Genomic DNA, 26,724 nt, shown 5'->3' on the forward strand with positions numbered 1-26,724 from the left:
TCTAAGCTAACATCTGTCGCCCATCTTCCTCCTTTTTTCTTCCTTTTTTCCCCCTCAAAGCCCCAGTACACAGTTGTGTCTAGTTGTAAGTCCTTCTGGTTCTTCTATGTGAGCCACCACCACAGCATGGCTACTGACAGACAGGCGGTATAATTCTGTGCTGGGGAACCCAGGTCACTGAAGTGGAGACCACTAGGCCATCAGAGCTTGCTCAGGATATAAGTGAGGTTTACCTTTTAAAATTATTTTTTATATTTAGAATTTCTTTTGCAATGAACATTTATTACTTTTCTAATGAAAACAATAAAACCAAAAGGCACTTTTTGAAATCAAGAAATTGTGCAACCGGATCTGTAGTCAAGTAAAAGGTGCTGAAGTTTTAAGGTTTATTTTCAGCTACTACCTGCATTAAAAAGTGCAGGTATACCTCGTTTTACTGCATTTCACTTTATTGTGCTTCACAGATAACTGCGTTTTTCACAAGACCCTCCACCAGCAGAAAGATTATGACTCGCTGAAGGCTCAGATGATGGTTAGCGTTTTTTAGCAATAAAATATTTTTAAATTCTTTTAGACATAACACTATTGTACACTTAATAGGCTACAGTACAGTGTCAACATAACCTTTATATGCACTGGGAAACCAAAAAATTCTTGTGACTCGCTTTATTGCAATGTTCACTTTACTCCTATGGTCTGGAACCGAACCTGCAATATCTACAAGGAATGCCTGTATTTTAAGGAATCAACTCCCACACCGGCTAAATGCCCACTACGTGCTAGGTTTCAATATATCTCATTTACTTCTCACAAAGTCCTGCTAGGTCATTGCTTTTCACTCCCTATTTTATAAAGAAGGAAGGGAAAGCTCAGAAGGTTGCCTGAGTCAACAGCAGCCTTGGGATTGTTCCCCAGTTTGCCAACCCCAGCGTCATACCCTCCCTCCCAGACTCTCCCACAGGAGGGCCACAGGGCACGGTCACCTGCTGATGTGGGATCGTCAGTAACAAGTTAGCTTTTCTTCCATATGCTCTTTTCAGGAACCCTAACACGTTTAGGGAATTTCCGTTTTGAGAATTTAGAGAACTGTTCAGAGAATTTCTATTCATACACACAAAAAGTTTTCATTACTCCTTTTTTGTTTGTTGGTTAGTGGCACTTGGAGAGCTTTTTCTTATCTGGAAAATTCCTTTGCCTGGAATAGCTCATTCTAGATCTGGCACGGAAATGGCAGTTGTGCTTAACAGTCTGAACTGAGTCTCTTGAATGTGTTTACTGGTTCCCATAAAGCAAAGACATCATTGTCTCAACCCAGGGCGAGAAGGGCGTATATTAGCACATTTCTCGGCTGTCATCTCATCATCAGGCTGTCATCCTTTATTCCTCTGGTACCAGGAGGAAGCAATGTCAATTTCCTTATTTCCCCTGGAGTTAGGGAATTAGCAAGGAAAGGGACCTCTTAGGTGCCCTCAACTTTGCCATCTGCTAGTGGAGGCTGGTTTTCTTGGAGGGTATCTGCAAGGGAGCTGTCTGGCATGATTTGGAGTGACTCATGGAACGGAGAACTGCTTCCTGTGAGAGACAGAGGATTCTGCTCGCTAATCAAGCCTTCCTTCCTTCTGCTTAGCGGCTGGTGGGAATGTGTCCTGCAGCCTTCACGTGACACCCGCCCAGCACACACACTTCTGCATCTGTCCGGGGAAGTTTCCAGACGTCGCCAGGATGGCCCCTCCCCACCTTCGCCCACTTCCCCTTGTTGCAATTCACTTCAGATTGCCTTTCAACTCTCCACCCCTTAAAATTATATGCAACGAGGGCTGGCCCCGTGGCTGAGTGGTTAAGTTCACATGCTCTGCTTTGGCTGCCTGAGGTTCACTGGTTTGGATTCTGGGTGCAGACCTACACACCAGTCATCAAGCCATGCTGTGGTGGCATCCCACATAGAAGAACTAGCATGACCTACGACTCAGATATACAACTACGAGCTGGGGCTTTGGGGAGGGGAAGAAAAAAAGGAAGATAGGCATTAGATGTTAGCTCAGGGCCAATCTTCCTCACCAAAAAATAAAAAAAATACATGCAACGGCCAGCCCCCTGCTGGTATCTTTCCTCAGTCACCTGTAAAGTGGTTCCCTCCATCAAGGCCAGATTCTCTTTCCTGCCTCCAGTGACTAACACGGGGCCAGTCCGCTCCCAGAATGCAGAGTGACTTTGCACATTGCCAGAAGGCACACCTGTGCTCCCTGCAGCTGGCATGGCCCTGCCCGGGTGTCCCAGCAAGCGAGTCTGCCTTCCTTCCTGAGGGGTTTTCCTGCTCCTGTGTTTTAAAGGCCTCGGGAGCAGCGTCGGGGCACAGAGGAAGGGGCTGGGCTGTTCAGTGTAGGTGGGGGAAGAATACCGGGACCCGCTACTCAGGTCTGTCCCTTGAAAGTGGGGTTGAGACCAGACCCCCTAGGCATCTGAGTCCGGGAGAGAGTCTGAGGTCAGAGCTGGCAGGAGTTGCTGCAGGGGCTGGGCCTGGGTGCTGGGTAGGCCCGTGGCTTATATGCACCAATGCCCGAGGACAGATCCACGAAAGCAGCACTTCCCGTCCTTTTAAATGGACCGTAGTCGTTTCTGTGGTTGCAGCGTGCTCCCTCTGTGCCAGGTGCTTGCAGTAATCCTCTGAGGCGACACTCTGATTACTGTCCCCATCAGACAGGTGAGGACACGGAGGCTCAGCGAGGTTAAGGAGCTGGCCCAGCACAGAGCGGGGGGCCAGGCCAGCACTGGAGCTCAGGCCTCCTGGCTTCTGTTTTGGGAGGGATGTTTTATTTGTGTTGGAAGCCTGGCACAAGCTGAGGAGGAGTAGACCACAGGTGTGAGGGGGGCACCGCGTTTGTCTTTATTTTGGCCCCTCCTGAGTTTGCTGTCTGTCTGCCTGAGCTCAGGAGGTGCGTCCCCAGCCCCTGCCTTGCCCGCCCGGGGCCTGCCCTCCAGGGCCCAGCCCTCCTCTCCACCCTCCACCTGGCTTGCCTGTGGACTCATCTCTCTTCCCATTAGGTGAGCCAAAACAAGATTAGGGCCTTATGAAAAGGAAATTAAAGGAGGAAAGGAAAGGATAAACAAGTCCCAAAGGAGAAAAACAGCAGCAGCCAAGCAGACGAGTTTACTGAGCACAGTTCTTCGTCCTAAAGGGGTGAACATGTACCCACGGATGGGTGTGGCTTCCCCACCCTCGCCCGCTCTGCGGCCGCCGCGGTGAAACCTGCTGTTACGGTGGTTCCAGTAGACGGGGTCTCTGGGGCTTTGGATGGTGGGGCCATGCTCTCCAGCCCTTGCTCCTGTCAGTCCCTCCGTGGGCCTTCTCCTGCGTCTCCTGCGCGGAATGCTGCCAGCTCGGCCAGCTGCTTCAGGGGTGGATCCAGCTAATGGCCTGCACGCTTCCTAGCCCTCCAGTGAGGGGATGCTCTGTCTCATGCTCCTCTGTATCAGGCCCCCTGAAGCCCTGGGGGGTCCATTCCCCTCATCCCTTTAGCCTCACCCCCGTCTCTCCGTGCCCCTGCCCCACTGTCATTCTTCTGCTTCTCCACTGCGCAAGCTTCTAGTGGCTTCCACCTGTGTTCCTCTCTGCCTGCAATGCTCATTCCTTTCACTCCCCCGTTTCTTGGCCAACTCCTGCTTTTTCTTCCGACCTTGTCTTAAATGTTGCTCTCTTGGGGATGCTTTCCCTGACCTTCCTGAACCAGGTTTCTCGTGGCCCCTTGAAGTTCTCCAGCCTTGCACTCAGCATAGTGGTAGTTAGTGATTTCTTTACTGCCGTCTCCCTTGCCGGACTCTAAGCTCCGTGAAGCTGGGACCTGATGTGTCCGACACAGCATTGAATCGGACGCTGCCATGCTTAGGTGCCTGGCAAATACAATTTAGCCATTCACCCATTCACTTATTCAGTCCTTCATTCAACAGATATTTCTTGAGTGCCTCCTGTGTGCTAGGTACCCTGCTAAGTGTGAAGCATACACCAATGGACAAAGCAGAGTGCCTGCTGTCCTCGTGCCTACAGACCAGCGGCTCACTCTGTGTTTGCTAGATAAGTGACCCACAGTAAGAAGAAGGCCCGTTTATTCTCCCAGAGATGGTTCTCACAGCAAGAGTTGCTTGCCAATGGAAGGGTTGCTTCATGTGGAGGTGAGCTCCCCGTCAGGAGGTATTCAAGAAGAACCTGGGCGATGCGTTGTTATGATGCAGCAAGTGGAGTCTCCTGAAGATCTCTTGGCCCTCCAAACTTATTCGATTCTCTGAAGGACACCCTGGGCTGGCTCCTGTTACGTAACTGTCAAACCACAGCCAGACCAGACCTATGGGGAGGCAGCAAGATAAGGTCAGGAAAACAGCCCAGGGCCGCCTGCAGGGTAGACATTGTCTGCGTGTTCTCCTGATGGATGTCAACAGGCTCCTCTTGAAAGCTGGAGCCAGACATTTTCACTTTATCTGAAATAAATTTCCATTTTTTAAAAATATACCAAGAAAGCTATTTTTTTTTTTTTTTAAAGATTGGCACCTGAGCTAGCAACTGTTGCCAATCTTTTTTTTTTTTTTTTTAATGCTTTATCTCCCCAAATTCCCCCTGGTACATAGCTGTATATCTTATTTGCAGGTCCTTCTAGTTGTGGTGAAAGCTGTTTTTTAAGTACAATTTTTTTTTTGGATTATAAAAAGTGATCATTTTGGAAAACACAGGAAGAGAAAGAAAATTGGATGGACTTAAATTCCTCTACCCAAAGAGGATCATTGTAAACACTGAAATTTATTTTCTTCTAGTCTTTTTTGATGAATGTATAAAAATAAACATTTAAAAAAAATGGGATCACATCTTGTATGTTGTTCTTTTCACTTAACAGATTATGAGCATTTTTTACTTTACTAAATATTGTTCCAAAATACGATTTAGGTAAACTGCATGATGTTTCCATTTACGTGTTATCTAGGGATATAACAAATCACCCCCAAAACTTCATGGCTTAAAACAACAATAATCATTATGTCTGACAGTTTTGGTGGGGCAGGAATTTGAAGTGACTGGCTGGGCAGTTCTGGTTTGGGCTGCAGTCACGTGCTGGCTGGGGCTGCTTTCATCTGAAGGCTGGACTGGGGCTGAGGACCTGCTTCCGAGGTGTTCACTCTCGTGGCTGGCAGGTGGCACTTTCCCAAATGGCCTTTCCGCTGGATGGCTTGGGTGTGCTCACAACGTGGTGGCTGGCTTCCCCTTGAGTGAATGGTCCCAGACAGCGAGCCAGGCAGAAGCTGTGTCTTTTCTATGACTCAGCCTCGGAGGTCACACACTGTCACTTGGGCGGTATTCCATCTGTCGCTCAGGTCAGCCCTGTTTAGTTGGGGAGGATGGGAATTCCAGGAGGGTGGACCTTTTGGAGCATCATGGAGGCTGCCACACTGTCCTATTTCTGTCCCCTTCGCTTACTTATCCAGTCCCTGTGGTTGGGCATCTCTCTTGTTTCCACTGTGTTGCTATTCTATGGAACACACATTTCCTGAATGCCTTAGACATCTGATGTGATAGCAGTGCCTGGTCCACATTTGGTTTCACTTAGTCCAGCCGAGATTTCAAAGTGACACCCTAGGAGCAACATCATTTGGGGCCATACCCAACGCTGGACCCCCTTTGGGTCACTCCCCTTAGGTTTCCTCCTGATGATCCCCTGAGGGGATCGCCATAGTGATTCAGTGGTTAGCGGGGTCTGACCGGAAACAGAATTCGACCCAGAGACTCTCATGAAGGAACCACTTACAGAGACTTGAGCAAGGACGAGGAAACCGACAAGACGAGAGGCACTCTGAGACTGGGAGCAGAGAGAAGCCATTGCCACCCTGAGGCCTGAGCAGAGAAGATACACCCTGATCTCTCTCCTCTGTCCTTTCTTTTCTCTCTGTATCTCTCTGTCTTTCTGTCTCTCTCTGTCTCTCCCTCTCTCCCCTTCTGCTGGTTCCTCCTATTGGCCAAACTGATACAGAGGTCAACCAATAGCCAACATGGAACCCCGTTGGTGTGGTCCAGGGGTCAGTGTCCCAGGGAAGAGAGTAGTGTGAAGAATGGATGGGAGGATGGAAAGAAGAGGAAACGGAGAATAACCAGCACATTGTCAGTCAATATTTTTGGAACATTAATGGGGCACAGAACAATGTATCAGAACAGAGGTAACCAAACCCTGCCTTGTAGATGTGGGGTAATTTTATTATTAATAATAATCCTAACAGCAATTCAGCTATAACGTGTTAAGTATTTTCCATGTACAGGGCAATGTATTACATTACAGGGCATTTTACACGTACTATTTCCGATCTTTATGGCCAGTCTGTTAGGCACATGTTATTATGAGCCTCTTTCAGGCCAGGAAAGCCGGGTTTGAAAAGCCTCGAGACCCTGCCTGAGGTTCCCAAGTTAGTTGCAGAGCTAGGATTGGACTGGAATCTGTTTTACTCTCAGTTTCACGTGCTTTTCTCCCAAGGCCAGCCTCGGGGGGTGGACCGGTGTGGTTTCTGCAGAAGCCTTCAATGGCTTCCTTCTGCAGTGGAGCAATTTTTAAAAAAAGAATAAAATCTTTAACACACCAACTCATCTGGACAGTTGCCCAGGAATTAGAGTATTGTGTGTTTGGCAAATTATGAGTTTTGTGCCAGTGCATGCAAAGTAGGCAAGAAGGAAGAAAAAAGAAGATCTCCCGTGGAATAACAGAGTGAGGAGCGCAGCGCTTGGCGTGGCAAGCTGACATCGTGGAGGTCACCTTTGAGAGCTTAATAAATTGTGCGGAGACTGCTGCTGATGGACAAGGCACAGTGGCGTCCCCTGAAAACAGTATCCTGGCAGCCCTGGGCACCCAGGAGGCACTCCATCAATGACTTGGTTCTAGAAGAAACTTTCCCCCACACTGTAGATGCAGGGGTGCGAGAGGCTTGGAGGGCAGTGGCGGGGGGAGGAAGAGAGAGAGGCAATGAAATGGCATTACTTTGCACCCAGCGTTTTGCAATAATGAGAATTACCCACTCTGTCCTCAGTGCTGGACACGTGGTAAAAAAATTTAGGAACTTCCCTGCTTTGTTTTTGTGTACATCCTTCATTCTTCCCGCAAGGGTAGAGTGGCCTTGATGACCTTGGGCGGAGGAGGTCACCTCGGTGGAGGAGGGGCTGGAGCTTTTGAGAGGATTTTGGTCCAGTGCTTTGGTCAAGATCTCCTAGAGCTGCAGCCAGACCCTGGTGGGTTTGCATTTCTCTTCCAAGCAGGGAATCTTCTGTTTATACTTTAAAGGCTGGGTGCCATGATGGAAATACCTGATCAACCCTGGGGTCCTCAGACCTTTGCATAGTTAATCCCTCTAGTTGGAAGCCAAGTCTGTGCTAGGGGTCTCTGGGAGATGCAGTGATGGGGAGGAGATGATGGGGAGGAGATGATGGGGAGGAGATGATGGGGAGGATGGGCAGCCAACATGTTGACGAAGTCTCCAGGGCAGAAAAGAGAGGACCAGGTTCCCATCCAAGCCTTTGCCAGCCAATGGAACAGTTCAACATGGACTGGAATTTGAAATTGAATTTGCTTTGAGCGTAAAATGTGGGAGGCACAGCAGTGCTTGGTGAACTTTGACCCAGGGTTCTGCGCACTGTAGATGCTCCCTCAGTCAGCGTTGCTGAGAGCCTAGCCAGTGTAGGGGTGATTAAGAATGGGGCCTCAGGAGCCAGACGGCCTGGGTTTCCATCCCACACTCTGTGATCCTGGGCAAGTCACAGATAATAATAGCCCCACCTCATGGGGTTGTTACTGAGTTGAATGATTGCATACTTGTGAAGAGCTTAGTACATAGTATTTATTAGTCACTATTATTCTTCTTTATTTTTAGCCCTATTTTCAAATAGCTAAGATCGCCTTTTATATCTGGATCTTTCAGGACCTCCTGAAATTGGGCCACCAGTTTCCCTCTTGGTCCAAAGCTATCCAGCATAACACCATCAGGCTAATTTCTAAATTAACCTAAAGCTTTGTGCTCATGGCTTTATTTGCATTAAAAAAATTAATACCGGATGTAAGAAACCTGATTGGCAGTTTGGCGTCCGTTCGCGTGAAAATGATCTGTGGCTTCGCACTGAAAAACCTTAATGTGAGCCAAGAACGTGACACCCTGGTTTGTTCATTTTGAAACGGAGGATGTTTGGATGCATATAATTTAATTAACATTTATTGAACACCTACTCTCTTCAAGGCGCTGTGCTGTTCATGGTTAATGTCTCAACAGCCCCCCACACACCTGGTAATGTTTTTGAGAAGAAAAACACTTTAAACAAATATTAACTTAGAACCCTAGATGAAAGAGAACGGTTCCACTTTGGGGTGGGGCTTGGGGGAGCCCAGAGCCCCCGCCCAGCCTCTCATCTGCAAGCTAGTCCTGTTTGGGGTTCCCCAGCTTTGCTCCCCCCACCTCCCCGACCCGGTCCCTGCTTCTTTGTGCCGGTGGGAGAACTGACCAGAAGTGACCCGCCCAAGGCCATTCTGGGAGGTCTGGATGAAACAAAAGCTGAGCCCATGACTCCCAGCCCGGCACTTTATTTCTTCTCTTTTTAGTCTTTTATTGCTCTTTGCTCCTAATTTAAAAAATTACTTGTTCTTTCCACTGCCCCTTAATTCCTCGCGGTCCCGGCTCTGGCTAACCTGACCTAATTTCTTTTCTCAGGCATGGATCTTGCTTCCAGAAGCTCTAGTAGGTGTTTTCTTGGGTTATCCCCACTCTCCCTTTCTCTAATACAAAGTTAACATTTCATCCTCTCTTTTTTTCCCTCTCTGCGTGGGCGAGACCACCGAGTCCTGGATTTACTGATTAGGTGACATTAGACAAGGAAAGTTATTTCCCTGGGCCTCAGTTTCTTTATCTGTAGAGTGGGGATAAGAAGCCCACTTCGTCGGGCTGTCAGGCTCAAGGGAGGTGTGGCTGCACCCAGCACAGTCCCCATTCCATGTTCGGTTCTATCCTTCCTGCCCGCCCCAACTCTTAGAGATTCATGAAAAATGCAGAGATTTTTCAGTGTTCCTTAACAGTCGTTTGCATTTTCGGTGCAATCAAACTTGCAGTTTGATTGAAAGGAGAAGAATGATCGCCAAATAAGCTAAAAATGGCACGGGGCAATGACAGTAATTGTCAGCAGCAGGATAATTGATCTAATTACACGAAGGAGAGCAGCTCGCTGGGGAGCGTGCCTGTCAGCCCCGCAGGCAGCAGCTGACGCGGGTCCCACGTCTGGGTGCTACACGAGGACTGGAAGGAACAAGACGAGGCGAGGGGCCAGGGACAGAAGCAGCATCTCTGTAGTGGGAAATAGTTCCGGCAGACGATCACTGGTGTGTATCCTACCGGGCTGCCTCTGGAGAACGGAGCATGCATTTGGGATGACTTAGAAAATATTTTACGACTGCTGTGTTTACTGTTAACTGGCCCCGTCCTGGTGGGGAAACTGTTAAATTCCTAAAACCCAAGGCAGGGACCATCATTTACAGTCACAGGCTAGGAAGAGCCTCCCTGTCCATCTTGAAGGAAGAATCGAAGCCCTGACACGTCTCCAGGGGGGAAAGGAGGCTGCGAATCGATGAGTCTTGTTGGTTTTGATCCTGAGCTGTGCTCCCCTCCAGGAGCAAGTCCCAAGGGCTGGGGGCTGCCGTCCTGCACTCATGGCACTCCCTCCCCACGCCATGGGCCATCCCACTCTGCCCTGGGCCTAATAACCACCCGAATATTCTGTCTAGGGAGGCCTTTACCCTTTTTTAAAAATTGTGGTAAAAAACACATAACATAAAATTTACGATCTTAACCATTCTAAGTCCGCAGTTCAGCAGTGTTACGTATGGTCACGTTGTTGTGCAACAGACCGCCTTGACGTTTTCATCTTACGCAACGGAAACTCTACCCGTTGAACATCTCCCCATCCCCCCTCCCTGCCTGCCCCGGCAACCACTTTTCTACTTCCTGTTTCAATGAGCTTGATTCCTTTAGATCCCTCATGTAAGTGGGATCATACACTATTTATCTTTTGGTGACTGGCTTATTTCACTTAGCCTAATGTTCTCAAGTTTCATCCATTTCATAGCATGTGTCAGAATTTCCTTCCTTTTCAAGGCTGAGTGATATTCCATTGTGTGTATATACTACCTTTTCTCTATGCATTCATCCGTTGATGGGTATTTGGGTTGCTTCCACTTGCATTTACCCTTTTTAAACAAATATTTACTGAGCACCTACCACGTGGTAGGTACCCTGTCAGCTGCCACCTCAGTATCTCCTACGTGTGCCAAAATGTGTCCGAGTGGGAGGGGCAGTGTGTGTGTGAGTCCAGGTAGCTGACAAGAAAGAAAGTGACATCCCTCATTGAGGGAGAGCCACACATAGACCCCTGTCACAGCACCTGTGTAACATGGCGACCCATGTTTCTCAAGGCCCTGGTCTGAGGTCTATCTTCATGTCGTCATTTCCATGATCTCATTTAATCATATCAACAACCCCATAAAGTAGGTGCTGGCATTATCTCCAGTGAGGAAACAGAGAGATGGAGTGACTTCCCCGTGGACACACAGCAGGTTGTGGCAGAACCAGATTCAAACCTGGGCAGTCTGCCTCTGGCCTGCGATTCCTACGCAGTAGATGTATAGAGTCAGACTGTGGGGTCAGGCCCAAGCACTGAGGAGTGGCCTGAAAAAGCTTCCCAGGCAGTTCCCCTGCACGGCCTTGATGAATGACACCCCAGACCCTTGTCCCCAGCCCAGTTCCCCCAAAAGAGCTGCAGGGACCAGCTGGAAAACCTCAGGAGGGTGCTATATTTACGTTTTAGTGTCCCTTGCACCTGCAGGGGGCCAACATGCTGCTCCCAGGGCAGTTGAATGCCCCCACCTGTTCCATGGATGGGAGCAATTCATGGATGCGCGGGTCATTTCCCAGGTGGCGGAATGCGTGGGGTGCCGTGTGAGGCCAGGGGGGCCCCAGTGTGCTGGATGCCCTCTGTAGCCTTTGGCTGCCTTCGTGTGATACGGTGAGGGGTGCCAGGTTTACGACACTCAGTTCACAGTATTTATGGAGCATCTAATATGTGCTAGGGGCTGGGGATGCAAAGGCGATCCGGAAGACGAGGGCCTGACTTCACCGGGGCGGGGGACTTTTGGAAGACTGGTACCAGGGACTTGAGGGGAGGGAGCCTCCCGGCTGCCCGCAGTCACTGGGTCTGGGACGAATAACCCCCACATTCAGAATGCTCCAGCCTTACCAGAGCCCTGGGCGGCGTCTGAAGACTTTTCCATTGGCTGCTCTCTGTGGAGTTCTCTATAAAGTCTTGGGGCCAGGAGTGTGAGGGAAGCTGACTGGTTGTCACAGCAGGATCGTGATGAGATCAACAGAAAGACGCCCACAGACTCGGGGGGAAGTGGCCCTGTCTCGACAGGGTTGTAAAGTGGATGATCACAGTGTGCTCCTGCCTGGGGGTGCAGCAGTCCAGGTCCCTGGATTCCGCCTGGGGATAACAGCCTGCACAGAGCGAGAGCACAGAAGGAGCACCTGCTGGGGAAGCTTCTTCACCATTCCTATGGGTGTTTTTTCTCCCATGCACCCCCTGCCCCCAGCCTAAGGCTCTGGGCACTTTGGCTTGTCTGCTCACCAGGAGCCAGGGATGGATACCAGACGACCCCAGCACCCTGCTGAAGGTGGGTGATGCAAGGTCACTTCCAGAAAGATGCTAGTGGATGGGGTAACCACGCACCCCTTCCATCCCTACTTTCTGTTAATCTCCACTTCCAGCTTCCCCCAAAGTATGGACCTTGTCATCAGATCACCAGCCCCGCCATGGGGATGTTCGTGGCATCTGTAAGGACTGAATGAAGTGTATGTGAGGCGTTTCGCACAGTCAGGCGAATAAGGAACATGCCGTTAGCTCTCGTTTCTCTTGTCCTTTGCCTGCTGGCAGGTGTGCTTTGGGTTTTTCTCTCTGTCTTATCCCTTCATGAATTTCTGGGAAATGCTCATAAATTGGTGGTGGTGCATTCACGCTGGGAACAGTGGATGGAGATGGCAGGGGGCTTTGTGGAAGACACGGGGAGGTTTCTGCATGCCCTGCTTTTTGTGGCTCAGGGGTGAGCGACTTTGCAGAGCTCTGAGCAGGCTTCCAGCTGCTCGGAACAAATCCTGCTGACCTTCGAGCTGGAGCCACAGGCCTCATTTCACGGCATTTCTTTTAATTCTTTCCTGATTGATTTGAGAGATGCCAGTGTGAAGGCAGCTCTGCCCCTCCAGCCCCAGCAGGACGGCGAGGGACGGGTTCTTTCTCTGTTCTCGCTGCCTGAAGATCCCTCACGCCTTTGCCCAGAAGCCCCAGGCTAGAGGATGAGGGGCGGGGCCAAAGGCTGGAGGGGAGGGGCAACTGTCTTCTTGTTTGTGACTTGGCATTTGGGGAACCGGAGCCGCCCGGAGGCTGGCGAAGGTGTGGGAGGCAGGGGCCTCCTTCTTGGTTTTCACAGCCAGAGGTCACTGGCAAAGGTCAGGCTGCCTTGCCTCCCACCTTGTTGCTCAGACAGAATATACTAGATAGCCAGCCTAATGGGGAAACGATGTTCCAGGAAATGGAGAAGAGATTTGGGTAAAAAGAAGAGTGGCAGTGCAACCATTTTGAACCCAAGAAACACATTTGGGTTAGAAAGTTCCACAGTGTGATAGGAGTACTGTTAAACATGTTAAAGCAGGGGGGGCTCATTCAGATATATTACGGAGACCCCTATATAGTGGCTTATATGAATTAAGAGGTGGGTTTTTTCCTCTCTTGTCATGAGAAGTGCAGAGTTAGAGCTGTTCTTGTTGGGTCAGTAGCTCCAAAATGGCAGAGCTGAAGTCTCTGTGATTTTCCTAGCTTTTCCCTTGTGGTTGCAAGATAGCTGCTGCAGCTCCAGTCATTGTGTCTAAGTCCCAGGCAGCAGAAGGGATGAAGGGATCAAGACAAAAGGGGCAATGCCTAGAGCTAGAAACAAAAACTTTTTGAACAAATCCCAGAGATTTCTGGTTACAATTATTGGGCAGAACTATGTCAGATGGCTATCACTAAGGAGGTCAAGAAATTTTATATCCACTCCCAATAAAATCGGTTTCTCTTGGTAAAGAACAGAGGGGAAACCAGATGTCAGGTAGGAATTAGCAGTCCTGCTATAGCGCTTCTCTTGGATTAAATCAAATTCTGCCCGCTTCAATAACCTCCACCCAGTTTTCCTCATTTCTCTTTTTTATTTCCTATCCCTTGTCCAACTCGTGCTTGAGGCTCCCCAGCACTGAGATGGAAGTGGTCAGCTTGGGACTGAGGTCTGGGGTCTGTCTTCACAGACTAAAGGGAGTACCCCGACCCTGCCACAGCACAGATTTCACCAAGTGCCCACTGTTAGATGCACCTCCGCCATCTTGTATCACCCACTATGGGGCCAACTGCGGGATGCTGGCGGAGGTCAGGGTGTACAGGGCGACCTTTCATTGGCCTTTGTGGAATTTGAACCCCGTGACATCCCCAGCCCCAGGCTAACTGATGGGTCTCATTGACACACAAGTGGCCCCTGCAGGCTTTGCTCATGGGACATTGGAGTGCCCCAGCCCTGAGATGGAGAAGATGGCACACCCACAAACCATCTTCACAGCCTCAGGGGGTGTGTTGGGCTGGAGGGGAGACAGTGGAAGAGAAAGGAAGGCCAAGTCCTTATTTACTGTCTTTCTGTTTAAGAAGCATTCACTGACCCCTTCTGGACACTGAGGCCGCAGAGGTGACCCAGCCCACATCGCTCCCTCTGGACCACACTCGGGAAGTTTCAGTGTTTCTGATACGTGGAATTCTTTGCAAAAGGACCATATGCTGGCGAAGACCTTTAGACATTGCCTAATCGAACTTCTTCTTTTTTTAATTGATGAAGGAGGGAAGTAAGTGTGGCCCAGGCAAATGACGTGAGTTACTTAAGGCCACAAAGCGTGTAAAGCTTGTGAAGCCCGTCTCAGATCTGGGTCCCTGGACCGTCAGGCCCATGCGACCACACCGGTTTGTTTTACCAGTTACGGAACAATCCAGCACAGTCGTATTCGCTGTCCTGGGAAGCATCTATAACTCACGATTTGCAGGTCTTTCTCATCTCTGAAAGGGAAACAAGAAGAATAAACTTTAAAGGTTTCACATCCTTTACCATCTATGACCGTTTGTCTACACTTTAAATTATTGTCTGCCGTCTGCATTTTATAATACAAGACTTGCGACCTTTTGCTAATTCTCCTGGGCGAGAGGCTGATGGATGAGAAACGGAAAAGCTGTTCACGAAGAGTGTGAGCTCTTCCAGGAACCCGCCTCTCCGGCAGCAGCTTTCTGGAGAATTGATCTGGAAGTCTCGGCACCCTCTTCCTTCCATGGCAGACGAGAAACGCCCCCAGAATCATTTGCAGGGCAGCCCCCCTCCCATGTTCGGTCTGTGGGCAGCATGCGGGAAATAAGGCACGATGCGTTTCACAGCTTGGAAAATTAGCAATAATTGTCTCCAATCGCTGGGATTTGGGAAGGAAAAGAAGATATAAAATTCCAGGTGCCCCGTGTGTTTGAATAAACAGGGGATCGTGGCGCTGGCTACCTGGGCGGCTCCTGCCACCTTCCTCTCCATGGCTGCTCAGGACCCCAGTGGACGTCCATGCATTTTTGAGGGTCCAAGGGCTCCGGTGTGGTGTGTCGGGAACACTCAGAGAGAGAGCCTTGCTCAATGAGCCACTGTGTCTGTCTTGGCTCCGGCTGGAGCGTGGTGTCCAAGGGAGCCTGGGCCCGAATAAAGACACGCTTTATTTCCCCTGCAGTTGACAGAGGGGGATTTTGAAGGTAGCGGGGGAAACAGAGTGAGCAGTGTTCAGGGACGCAGCCCACCTTCCTGGGTAGTTTTCCACTGCGACCGCCGAAGCAAGCTGGCTGCGAAGACCGAGAGGTTTATGAGCATGCCGTGGGCACTGGCCCGGGCGCCGACCTCCAGGCCCTTTTGCAGTGCCCCCCGCTGCAGCATCTCTCGGTCAAGGAGATGAGGAAGACCTGTGTCCGTGTTCGTTTCCTGTGGCTGCAGGAACAAGGTGCCACAAACTGGGTGGCTTAACCGACAGAAATTGATGGTCCCCACAGTTCTGGAGGCCAGAGGAGGTCCAAAATCAAGGTGTGGGCAGGGTTGGTTCATTCTGAGGCTGTGAGGGCAGGAGCTGGTCCAGGCACCTCTCCTTGGCTTGTAGATGGCCATCTGCGTGTTCACATGGCGTTCTCCCTGTGCAGCTGCTTGTGTCCAAATTTCCTCTTCTTATATGGACTGTGGCGCACCCTGATGACCTCACTTTAACTTGATTATCTCGCTAAAGACCCTATCTCCAAAGATGGTCACAATTTGAGGTACTGGAGGTTAGGACTCCAGCATATGAAGATCAGAGGGACACAGTTCACCCCACAATAGCTTGTACCTTATATTCCATCTTGTTTCTCTGGAGATGGGGAGGCAGCCCTAGGGGTCCCTAACTCTGGCACATCATGACGGAATGATGATTGGCCCTTCTTTCTGCCTTCTGCCTCCATCCTCGTCCTTCTAGATACACTTGTCAGAACCCCACAGCATCTGAACCCTGTTTGTACCAAAATAATTAGAGCTGCTTGTTACTGGTTGCTCCTTAGGGACCAAGCAAGGTGCTAGGCTCTTTATTGATATTAACTCATATAATCCTCATGATCACTCTTGAGGGAGGCTCTGTTATTATTCCCATTGTACAGACAAGGGCACTGGGGCACAGGGAGGTTAAGTAGTTTGCCCGAGGTCACACAGCTAGTAAGTGATGGAGCCAAGATTTGTACCCAGGCCATCTGGTTGCAGAAGATACATTATAAACCATTTCCATTTCACTTAATAGTCTCAATATTTGACATGTAGCCCTCCATAGCCTACCAAGGGCTCCAGATACGTTCTCTCGCTTGCTCTCCATCACAAAGAGCAACATTGGAGGAGCTGAGGAGGGATGGGTTCTCACCAGGGTCATCTAGCTCCATGCTCGAGAATTGGGATGCATTGGGTAAGAGCACAGGGTCTGGGTTCCGCATCTGTGCGCTGTCATTTACCATCTGTGTGATGTTGGACAAGCGATATGACTAACCTCTTTGGGCCTTACTTTCCTCATCTGTAAGGTAGAGATATGACAATCTCTTAGGGTTGTTTAGGGAGGATCAGATGAGTGGCTGGCACATGGTAACTGCCTAATGAATATTATTATTGGTGGTAACATTGTTTCACCATTTCCTTCAACGAACCATCACCCATTACTGTCTCCACCCATCCTCCATCTTTACAGTCCATAGCAGCACCGTCCCATATGGTAGCCCTAAGCTCAGGTGGCTGTTGAACCCTTGAAATATGGGTAGTGTGAACTGAGATGTGCTGTAAGGGTTAGATACATACCATATTTTGCAGGTTTAGGACCCCCAAAATGTAAAGTGTCTCATTCATAATTTTTACACTGATTATACATTGAAGTGATGTTTTAGATATATTGGGTTAAGTAAAATATATTATTAAAATTAATTTCATTTGTGTCTTTTTACTTTTTCTAATGTGGCGTCTAGAAAATCCAAAATGGCACCTGTAGATCACATATACTCCTTTCGGACAGTACTGGTCTATACTGAACACTGTAAGCTCAGGGACCACATCTGCTTTGTTTACTGCTGTGTCCCAGCACCTCACTCAGATCCTGGCCTCATAGGAGATGCTCAAAAATATAGTTGTTGGTTCAGTTTTAATTGGACAGATGGTCAGTTCTTAGCCTCAGAAAGGTCTATTGGGTACCAAGCCAGGAACAGGGGAAAGCTCCCGCTTCCCCAAGCTTGGGGAGGCTCTGCAGACTGGAGTTTTCATCTCATTGGGTCTCTGGTGTTGTCACTACCCCTCGGGCTTGGCCCAGGTTGGCCTCCCGCTAAATGGCTGGGTTGATGGCCGGCTTCCGCCTCTGTTGAGGTTGCCTTGCTATTCGGCCCAAGGGAAAACACTGCTGTGGAAGTCTCTTCTATTTTCAGCATGTTCGAAAAGCCAGTTTTGCACAGAGGACATGAAAGCTCCCTTCATTGGCCAAAGGAGGCCCATGAAAAGGATCACTGTGTACGGTGAGCAGGAGAGAATGGCCGGAAGGAAATTTCCACCAAGTTTGAGGTCCTCTTCTGGACTTGGCTTCTCAGATTGAGTCTTGTAAAGATAGGAAATTTAATCTTTCTACCTCTGTTCCTCCTCCTCCTCATCCCCTTCTTCCCAAAAGCAACCCCAAACACAGCCCTTGTGAGGGGGTGTGTCCCCAACATTCCTCTTTGACCTCAGGTCTGTGGTAACAGACTAGCTCCACCCCAAATGCTGACACATTCCAAGACTTTAGGCCACCAAGTGGGGCATCTCAGGAGAGGGATTTCGGCCAAAGAATGCGGGAGCTGGAAAGGGTCCTAGAGAAGAGTCTGGTCCAGTCTCCCCCATCTTGGATTCCTGTGGTTCTTATCCTCCCCAAACATCTCTGCTGCTGGTGAGGGCTCCCCATGCAGGAGACGTGGGCCCCGGTGACCACAGCCAGAGCTCAGCTAACCAACCCCACTTTCTCCTCATGTCTCCTTTCAGATCGCCATGAGCCTGGCTATCCCATTCGCTCTTCTGAGGGGCCAGGGGGATGTCAGTGAATTTATATGAACTTGGATTCACCTCCACCCAAATCCTGACAGCGTGACTTGACTTTTGTCTTTGAGCGAGTGACAACTTCTCTGAGACTTGGTTTCTTCATCTATAAAAATGGAAATGGTAGCACCTGCCTAACTTGTCGTTGAGGTTAAATGAGATAATATGTAAACGGCAGCAAACAGTACCCAGCATGGGGTAGACATTTAGGAAGCAGGAGCCCTTCTCTGCTGGTTCCTAAGCGTTTGCTGCTCCATCTCACCCTGCTCTGCCTCCTGGCTCTCGGCAGCTAGAGCTAAGCTCCTTCGCTCCTCTGGACAGGACAGGCCAGAGCAGGGCTCCCGGGCCCTGAGGCTGGTCTCTAGGATTTTCACCCAACTTCATGACACCCCGTGAAGATTTCTCTCCCATGGCAGATGTGAAATTATTGGATAAAGTATTCTGGAAGTTGGAGATTCCTGGTATTTCTACGTCTTTGCTTTTCAGAAGCCACCTGTTCTTCCTGTTGGTATCAGGACTAGATCAAGGAATCTTGGCAAAGAGAAGACGCTACTTTTAATTAGACATCCTGGGCCTCGTTTCCCATTTGGGGATCACTCAGTGAGCTCCATCTGGGTGGAGGAGAATGAGATCAGGAAGTCATTTTTAAAAGAAATATAAACTCGGAGGGTCCCAGGGATTAACTGAAGTCGAGGACCCATTGCGAACATGGCACCTGGCCTGCAGTAGCATCTTAGTGTGTGTTAGTCCCTTGTCCTTGGGGTGATGCCTAGTGCAAGTCGTAGAGGAAAGGAAAAGCACTTGGAGTCCTAGACCAGGGTTCACGTGTCAGCATTGTCTCTCATTAGCTGTGTGCCCCCGAGCAAGCCACTTGGCATCTCTGAGTCGCAGCCTCCTCTCTTAAAAATTGAGAATAATCACGACTCCACCTTCTTCATGTGGCGATTGTGAGGATTGAATAACTAAAGGAAAGTGCTTTATCCATGAGAAAACACACAATGTTAGCTTCCCGTCCTTATTATTGTGGTTAATGATAATAATTGTGCCTTTTTAAAAATTTGGTTTGAATAAATATTAATCAATTCCCAGCAGTGATTCAAACCAGATTTTTTAAAATAACAGTTTCTAGGCCGTTTCCCAACTCTTGCAACCAAATATTGATAATATTTGCTTTCTGGCCGCAGAAACTTAGTTTTCTTCCATCCTTTCTTCCTTTTTGCCTGATCCATAAGCGAGCCTCAGCTCGCCAAGGTACCAGATGGAAAGACTAGGAGCTCTTTAGAGAAGAAAGACAAAGCTCTCTGAAAAACTGCAGATATAGAATGTTTGTTAATTTCAGAGGCGGAGGGTCTGCTTTTGTTTTTGGGTGTAATGCAAGGAGCGTTTATTGCTCCTTGGGCTTTTCATTGGTTTACTGATATTTTTTATGGCTTCTTATTTTAATGTTTACAGGTCCCCAGATGCTGAGATTTACTGACATCTGTGAAGGGATTGATAAATGATTTAGCTGAAATAGCAAAACTGGAGGCATTGCATGAATTAGAAATTGTGCCACGGAGCCCACGCAGGAGCCACTAATTTGTTTAACGCGATTTGCTTTCTGCAGCTGCTCCTCACCACAGTCATAGGAAAAACAAATATCGCCTGTTCCCCCAAGCAGAGCAGGGGGTGCCCGGGGGCGAGCGGGGGAGGTGGGAGGTGGGGGTCAGGCCTCTAGAGAGCGTCAGGTAGGGCTGGCCAGCTGGCCTGGGGTAGGTCAGAGGGCAGGGCTTCCTTCTCGAGGTCTGGGCAAGCCCTTAATCCACTCTGCCCTCACCTCTGTGCAAGTCCGAAGAGGTTTATCTGAGTGAATGGAGGGGAAGATGGATGTGTTATCCTCGCATCATTTCAGAGAAGCTGTGGGACCTCTATAAACAGATTGACCCTCAGATGCCAGCTGGAGGAGAATCCCTCTAACATTTCTTCCAACCTTGTGATTCCCTCTTAACTCTGTGACTTTCCTAAGGCTGATTTCAGTGGGTTTGTTTGCCTATTCCTTTCTCTTCTCTGGCACAATCAGAGATTTCTTGCAGTTTCTAAAATCCTTTTTTTCTGATGTGAGAGAGGTATTTGTTTATTACAGAAAATATAGGAAATACACGCAAGTCAAATGAATGAACTAGGAATCACCAGCAGACCCACCCTCCAGAAATAATCATTGTTAACAATTTTGATAAGTATCCTTCCAGACTTTTTTCTCTGGTCTCCATCTTTGTATTTTTTAAAAAATGGATGCACACAGTCTATAGATTTTGGTAACCTGTTTTATTCACTCATCACTTTGGAGCAGTTTTTCTCCATCGTAGTCGACAGCCTTGCTTAGACTGGTGTTCAGAAAGGGGCTTGGGCAGACTGACCGTAACAACAGGTCGCTCACTGGGAATGGTTTGCCCAAGAGTCTCGTGCCCTTGAAGAGAGGCGAGATTGGCTGCAGCTGTGCATTTCTGTTTGGGTTGCTTCAATGTCATTTCAAGGGCACTGACGTGATGTAGATGCCCCTCTCCCTTTCCTTAGCCCTTTTAAAGTACCGTTCTTAACAAGTTCCTAAGGATGACTTTGTTATTCTTGTTCCCTTCCTTTCTTCCTTCTATCCATTCATTCATCCATGCATGCATGCATCCATCCATCCAACCTACTGTCTGTCCTGCCTTCCATCCAAACATCCATCCATCCATCCAACCTCCTGTCTGTCTATTCTTCCTTCCATCCAAACATCCACCCGTCTATGCATCCATCTTACTGTCCATCTGTCCTTCCTTCCACCCAAATGTCCATCCATCTATCCGTGTATCCATCCATGTATCCATCCATCCATCCATCCATCCATCCATCTGTCCAATGTATTGAGCAACTAAGCTGTGCCAGACCTTGTGTTTAGAGGTAAGGATGCAGAGATACATGATGCAGGCTCCTGCCCTCTAGGAGTTTCCATTCTCTATCCAGGACTTCCATGTACCCTGGACATCGGATGGTAACCTCCATCTTATTTCTCCACCATGAAATCAGTCACTTCCAGCCAGCTCCCTGACAGATGACTTGGGGTATGGCAAGTAATGCCTCCCTTACCACGGAGGCATCTGAAGGGTAGAAACTCTGTATCGCCTCTCTTCTGTAAATCTCTAAATGCCGACTACACTTACAGGCCAATGCTCGTCGAGACCACAAGATGAACTGAACATCAGAGCGGAGGGTGAGGCGGCAGCAACGTTTTTAAAAAGCTGTTTCTCCACACGGCTGTTATGTGTCTCATCTGCCAAAGTAGAATGAGGATGGTGACAAAAAACTTTTGAATTATTTTAGGTTTTCTTTTTTTAAGTGTGGGCTTCTCGGGTCTTTGAGAGACTGCATGGCTGTTCTGTTTAGGTTTAAACAGCATTCCCCTCGCTCGTGGTGTGTCCTAGAGAAGCACAGCTTTGTCTAAAAAGCTAAGATTTATTTTTGCCAACTCAGCGCCCAGCCCAGCAACAGCATGCACGTGGCAGGAGGAAGTACCTCACTGGAGGCTGGAGCAGTTAGTGTCAAATGTTACAAGTGTGAACAGCCCCCACGCCCCCTCGGCCGGAGCAGGCTGCGCTTTTTCCAGCTAAGTGGGGTTTTTTTCTTTTTATGGTGCCATTTCGACTTCCTGAGACTGCCATAGATTTATAAGGAAATAATTCCTCCAGTGGGCCTTAGTGACATCCTAAAGTTTTACATGCGCCTCTTACGAAATTGCTAGAACCGTTCCATGCACACATTTCCGTGTCACCAATGTAGGCCCGGTTATTGCATGAATGGAACTACACTGTATGTGGTTTTTTAAAGATGCCAAAATATTTTTAAGAACTCCAACCCTGAGGCAAACCTTGGAGGTTAATTATAATAACGAAGGTGGCTAGCGCCCAAGCTATTCAGACAGGGACAGTGGCTCCTTGCTCTGCCCCAGTACCGCAGACACACCTTCCGCTGACTGTCCAGCAGGGTGCTCCCTCCGCGAGCCCTCTGGTCTTCTTCTCCTCCCTGCCATCGTCTGTGTAGGCTGTCTGGCCATTCTTGGGTTGATAGTTGATGTATGGGAACAACCTTGGGATTTGGGGTCGAAGGGCCTGAATCTGAGATCTGGCTGTACCGACCCCATTTATTGTTAGCTGTGTGGCATTGGTTAGATTACCATCCTACTCTGGGCTTATTTCTACATCTGTAAAAGGCAGGCATAATAATAACACTCGTCTTAGGATTTTTGGGAAAATAGAGCTTTAAGGGGGAGCAAGAGGCAGCATAGGAAGAAAAGGAGGTAATACCATCTTACCATCATTTAAAATTTGACCATAGTCTGGAAAGCCTCGCTTCAAACTGTGCCATCTATGTGGAGGGAGTTGAGTATGGAAGTTACAGGTGCAGATTCTGAGCTCACGCAGTGCCTGGGTGTGAATCTCAGCGGAATTGGTGTGTGGCTTTAGGCAAGTTACGTAACTTCTCTGTGCCTCCATTTCCTCTCTATAAACTTGGGATAATAATCATTTTTACTCAATGGGGTTGTTCTGATGATCACCTTCGATAATCAGTCTGAAGTGCCTTGCACAGTGTCTGATATATTGTTCAATAAATGTAAGTAGTAGTGGTCCTTTTTTATGCCTACTGAAAACCCTGCATGTAAATTTCAAACGAAAATTTGTAATTTTTTCAGGACACAGAGCAAATACCCATTTTATGTCTTCCTTCTTTCTTTCTTCGCGTATTTAGACCAACATATATAGAATTGGCATTGGGATACTTTATTTAAATAGCTACCAATTGCAAGTTCTGTTTGGGTAGGGCTTAAATATATATATAGTATTTTCAAAATGTGGCAAGGATAGGTTCTCTTTCCTTGAAAAACACGTGAGCCATTTCTCTCAAACTTTCCAAAAGAGTTCAACTTGGGATGGAGGCAAGAACAGAGAAATTTAATAAAGGAAATTTGGGGGTGTTTTTTCCAAACTGCAATACAGAAGATCCGGGGTTATTGTGAAGCACAAGCCGATCTTCGCAGGCCCCTCTGCCTTGAATTCTGCCATGCTGAGGGGACATTTTATTAAGATAAGACTATCCCATTGCCTTCTGTTGTTCTTCGGACTCTGCATTTTTGGAACTCATTTGCATCGATCTGCATGTTGAATCCAAGAGGGTGTGATTATGGACAAATAAGATGGAATGGAATAATATGGGCGTCCTGCTCCATTGGTATTCAGATTCAGTATTCAAGGCTCAACATGCCTGAAATACAGATTTTGCTGTGAAATACAATGGGTTGCCAACAAATGTTTCTTGATTAGACGAAGAAGGAAAGGGAGGAGGAAAGGGAAAAGAGAGAAGGAGCGGCAGAGAGAGGAGCCCAGTGCATTATAGTAGGCTGGGGTCAGGGACCCTCCTCAGAGAGGCAGGGCGACGTCAGATAACCCCCGTGTCCACATTCTCCAGCCCTCTGTGTGGTGGGGTCTGGACAGAGCCAGAACGACCACTGTTGCCCCATCCTGTTCTCCAAAACCGTGCCGAGGGTAGCTGGCGAGCACTCTCTTGGTCATATTCCTTCTGCCAGCGGCTGGCATGGGGCCCAGCAAAGAGGAGATGCCTTCAAAGTGCTGGTTGCATGAAACATGCCTTTGACCTGACAGTTTCTAAATGAACGTGGCCGTTTTCATTGATTGAACTCGTGTTACATGATGTGACTATATTTTGAGAGGAAAGTGGCCCTGACTCGTTCACAAGGATCATTCAGTTCGGGGAGTTTGGTCCAGCAGAGTCTCTAGTTCTTAACGGTCGTTTGGCCTAAACTATTGACCGTAAACATTCGAGCTCTTCCAGCCTCCCTCCTGAGACGGTGACAGCATCTTCGTGCCACGGAGGCCTGCAGGTGTTCCCGCCCCGACCACTATTTTTGTAATAAGATGTGAAAGTCATGCACCCGTGACTTGGGGCTTTACCTCGCAAGGGTCCTCCAGCTCATAGATCGCACGCCAAGGCTGTGTTTTCCGTGGGGCTTGCTAGAACACTGGTCTGCCTCCAGATAAATGTCGTGCAGTAATGAACACACATGCTCTCAACCCTTGGAGTTTCATGCCAGGCCTTCCCTTGCCTCTCTACCAGAGGCAGAATTTCGCTCTTCTTTTGGAAGGAACCCAGTGGAAGACAGAGTGGTGTGGGCCCCGCGGCCCTGACCTCTTCATCCCTGTTTCCATCCAAAGCAGGGTGTTGGAGCTCCAGCGTCGACCCAGGCTCTGCTTCCTACTCATTTATGGGCATCACAAACTGCTCTGGGCCTCAGTTTCCTCATCTGTGAAGCAGGGGCAGTCATGGTCCTGCTTTAAAAGGCCCTGAGAATTGAATGAGGCACGTCAGCGTCCCAGCGCCGCCCCTGGCTCAGGGGATCCTGGTTATTGTGGGAGCATATCCACATCCCCTGAAGGGCTTTTCAAACGCCTGAGATGCCCTGACCTACGAGTCAGGATCTCTGAAGGTGGGGGCCCAGGAGCTCGTATTTTTTAAAATCGCTTGAGGTGATTTGCGTGCTCAATCAGGGTTGAAACTACTGATTCTAAAGGAACTGGATTCACGGGGTCTTCTCTTTGGGAGGCTGTGTAGCCGGGACAACCAACCCATAGGAGCTGGAGTCAGAATACTTGAGTCCCAAGCCCGGCATCCCACCCCCCCCCCCCCCCCCGCAACCATTCATCATTGACCTTGAGCCAATGACTGAATTTCCCTGGAAGTCAGTTTACTCAACAAGAAAATGAGGGCAACGTTAGCACCCCCCCTTAGCTCATATAGAGATTAACTGAGATAATACCTGTCAAGTCTTAGGAAGTGCCTGGTACAGAGTAAGCCCCCAGTAAGCGGTAAGAACTTTATGTCTCTTAACTAATTTAATCTTCGTAACAACCCTAGGTAGTAGGTTATCTATCATTATCCGCATTTTGCCTATGTGAAAACAAAGACACAAGGCGTTTATGTAACTTCTCTAAGGTCACAGGTGTTCAGAACCGCTCCCCCAGACACCGGGCTCCTCACCATGAGACAGCACAGGACGCGCCATAGTGACCTGCCGGGGAGTCAGCCCCGCTGAACGACCGCGATTGCCTGGTCCAGGAGCTGCAGCTGGCCGCACAAGTGGGCCCTGAATGCAGGCTCCGCAAATGGCACTAACTCATACCAGTCTGATGGCAGCAGCCCCCTAGGGGTGGGGCTCATGGGGGAAGAGGGAGAACTCAGCCCAGACCCTTGCTTTTCGGAGGGAACTGGCTTCTGCGAATTTACAGCCTTCCATGAACTGTTCTCTTTGGAGTCAATACAGTTGTTTCCTATAAGAGCATAGAGAAGCCCCAGGCAATGCTAGGTTCCTGAAATGAGGGTGTCCTCAGGCAGCCATTGTAGCCCTGACTTTTCCCTCTCCCCATTTCTATGGCAAGGAAAATTGCCCCCAGGAACTAAGGAGGTTCCCAGGTCCAGCCGCCTTGGACCCGTGCACCCCTCTGCAAGCGCGAGCCTCACAATTGCCCGCTCTGTCTCTTGCCAGCCAGCTGGGCCGAGGGGGCCTGGGCACCCGCAGCCTTCTTCCTCCCCCCGTCCCTCCCTCCCCTTCTCCTGTCCCTCTGGCTCCACGCCCTCCTGAATGTTCCATTCTCAACAGCCACAATCAGGAGCCTGTTTCTGTGCTGGGAAAAAGAGCAGCATGAAGGCTTTTAAACTTGCTGGGTAATTTAAGGTATTTATCGCTATTTGGAGAGCTTTGCTTGTTTTGAATCCATTCCCCCTCCAGCTTTCAGATATGGTGCAAATGATTATTTTTTTTTTCTCTGAAAAGGATGCTTCTGAGTCCTTCCGCTGCCCCTGAGGCTGGGTTCTGAATGCAGCCCCCAGACCTGGGCGCATCTGCGAAGGTTTTGTTCCTTCTCTGTAAACATTAATTGGGCACCTTCTCGTTCCAGGCCAGACTTCTGTTTGCAGACTGCTTTCCCTTCCAGTGCTGGCCTGTGAGTGTTTCTAACACCTGGAGCAGCAGAGTAGAGGTCAGAGAGCGTGGGCCTTGCATCCAGGCTGACCCTGAGGTCAAGCCATGCTCTGCCAACTAGCTGTATGACCCTGGGCGCAGCTCTCAGCTTCTCTGGAACTCTATGTTTTGTCTGTAAAATGGTTGTGATAACAGCTCCTACTTTATTGCTCTGGAAATCAGACGACCTGGGTTCAAATCCCCCCTCTGCCACTTCTCATTCTGTGATCTTAGCTTCTTTGTTCTGAGTTAACTTATCTTTAAGTTAGGGATGACAGGGAGTCCTCAAAAGGTCATGAGAGGACAAAATGAGTTAATGCATATAAAGTGCTCATGCCTGGCACGTAGAGAGTGCTCAATGCAACCAATGTTAGCTGAGAGAGAGAGAGAGAATACATACGTACATACACACACACACACGCACACACACACAAGCATCCTCTCGCAGCAAGAGGCACTTGATAAATCTGAGTTTCTCTCGCTCTCCTTCCTTTCCTAAAACCCAAATGAGCCAATAGCTGGACAGTGGTGGAAGCTTGCAAAGAAGTTGGAAGCAGCTGTCCTTTGCACTCAGCTTGCTGAGGTCTTACTGACCTAACAGGGAGACAAAGGAGGTGGGTGTCCCCTGGCCAGGTGCACTCCGGCCGCAACAGCCCAAAGAAGGCCCCCTTGGCCTGCTGACTCCCCTCTGTCTTTGGGCTGCTAAGGGAGACCCTCTCGAGGGGCCTGCGGCAGAGACAGTGCCCAGAACCAAGGCTCAGGATCTACAAGCAGTGTCTGCCCTGCCGTCGCCCTAGGCCAGAGCGGTCATTCCTCCCTCCTCCCTTTTCCCTTCCAGTCTCTCCATGGACTGCTTCCCTCTCCCCTGGCTCCGCAACTCGGCCTCCTTCATGGATCTCGCACACACGTACACCACACACACGTACACACACACAC

General features: G+C 49.1%; 1 protein-coding gene across 2 annotated transcripts in view; it reads left to right on the plus strand.

The window, feature by feature from the left end:
- The window catches only part of CHST11 (carbohydrate sulfotransferase 11), a 255,102-nt gene that overhangs the window by 149,977 nt on the left and 78,401 nt on the right, over nt 1-26,724 (plus strand). The window lies entirely within an intron of this gene.

This window comes from Equus caballus, chromosome 28, assembly GCF_041296265.1.
Source record: "Equus caballus isolate H_3958 breed thoroughbred chromosome 28, TB-T2T, whole genome shotgun sequence".
Lineage (NCBI taxonomy): Eukaryota > Metazoa > Chordata > Mammalia > Perissodactyla > Equidae > Equus > Equus caballus.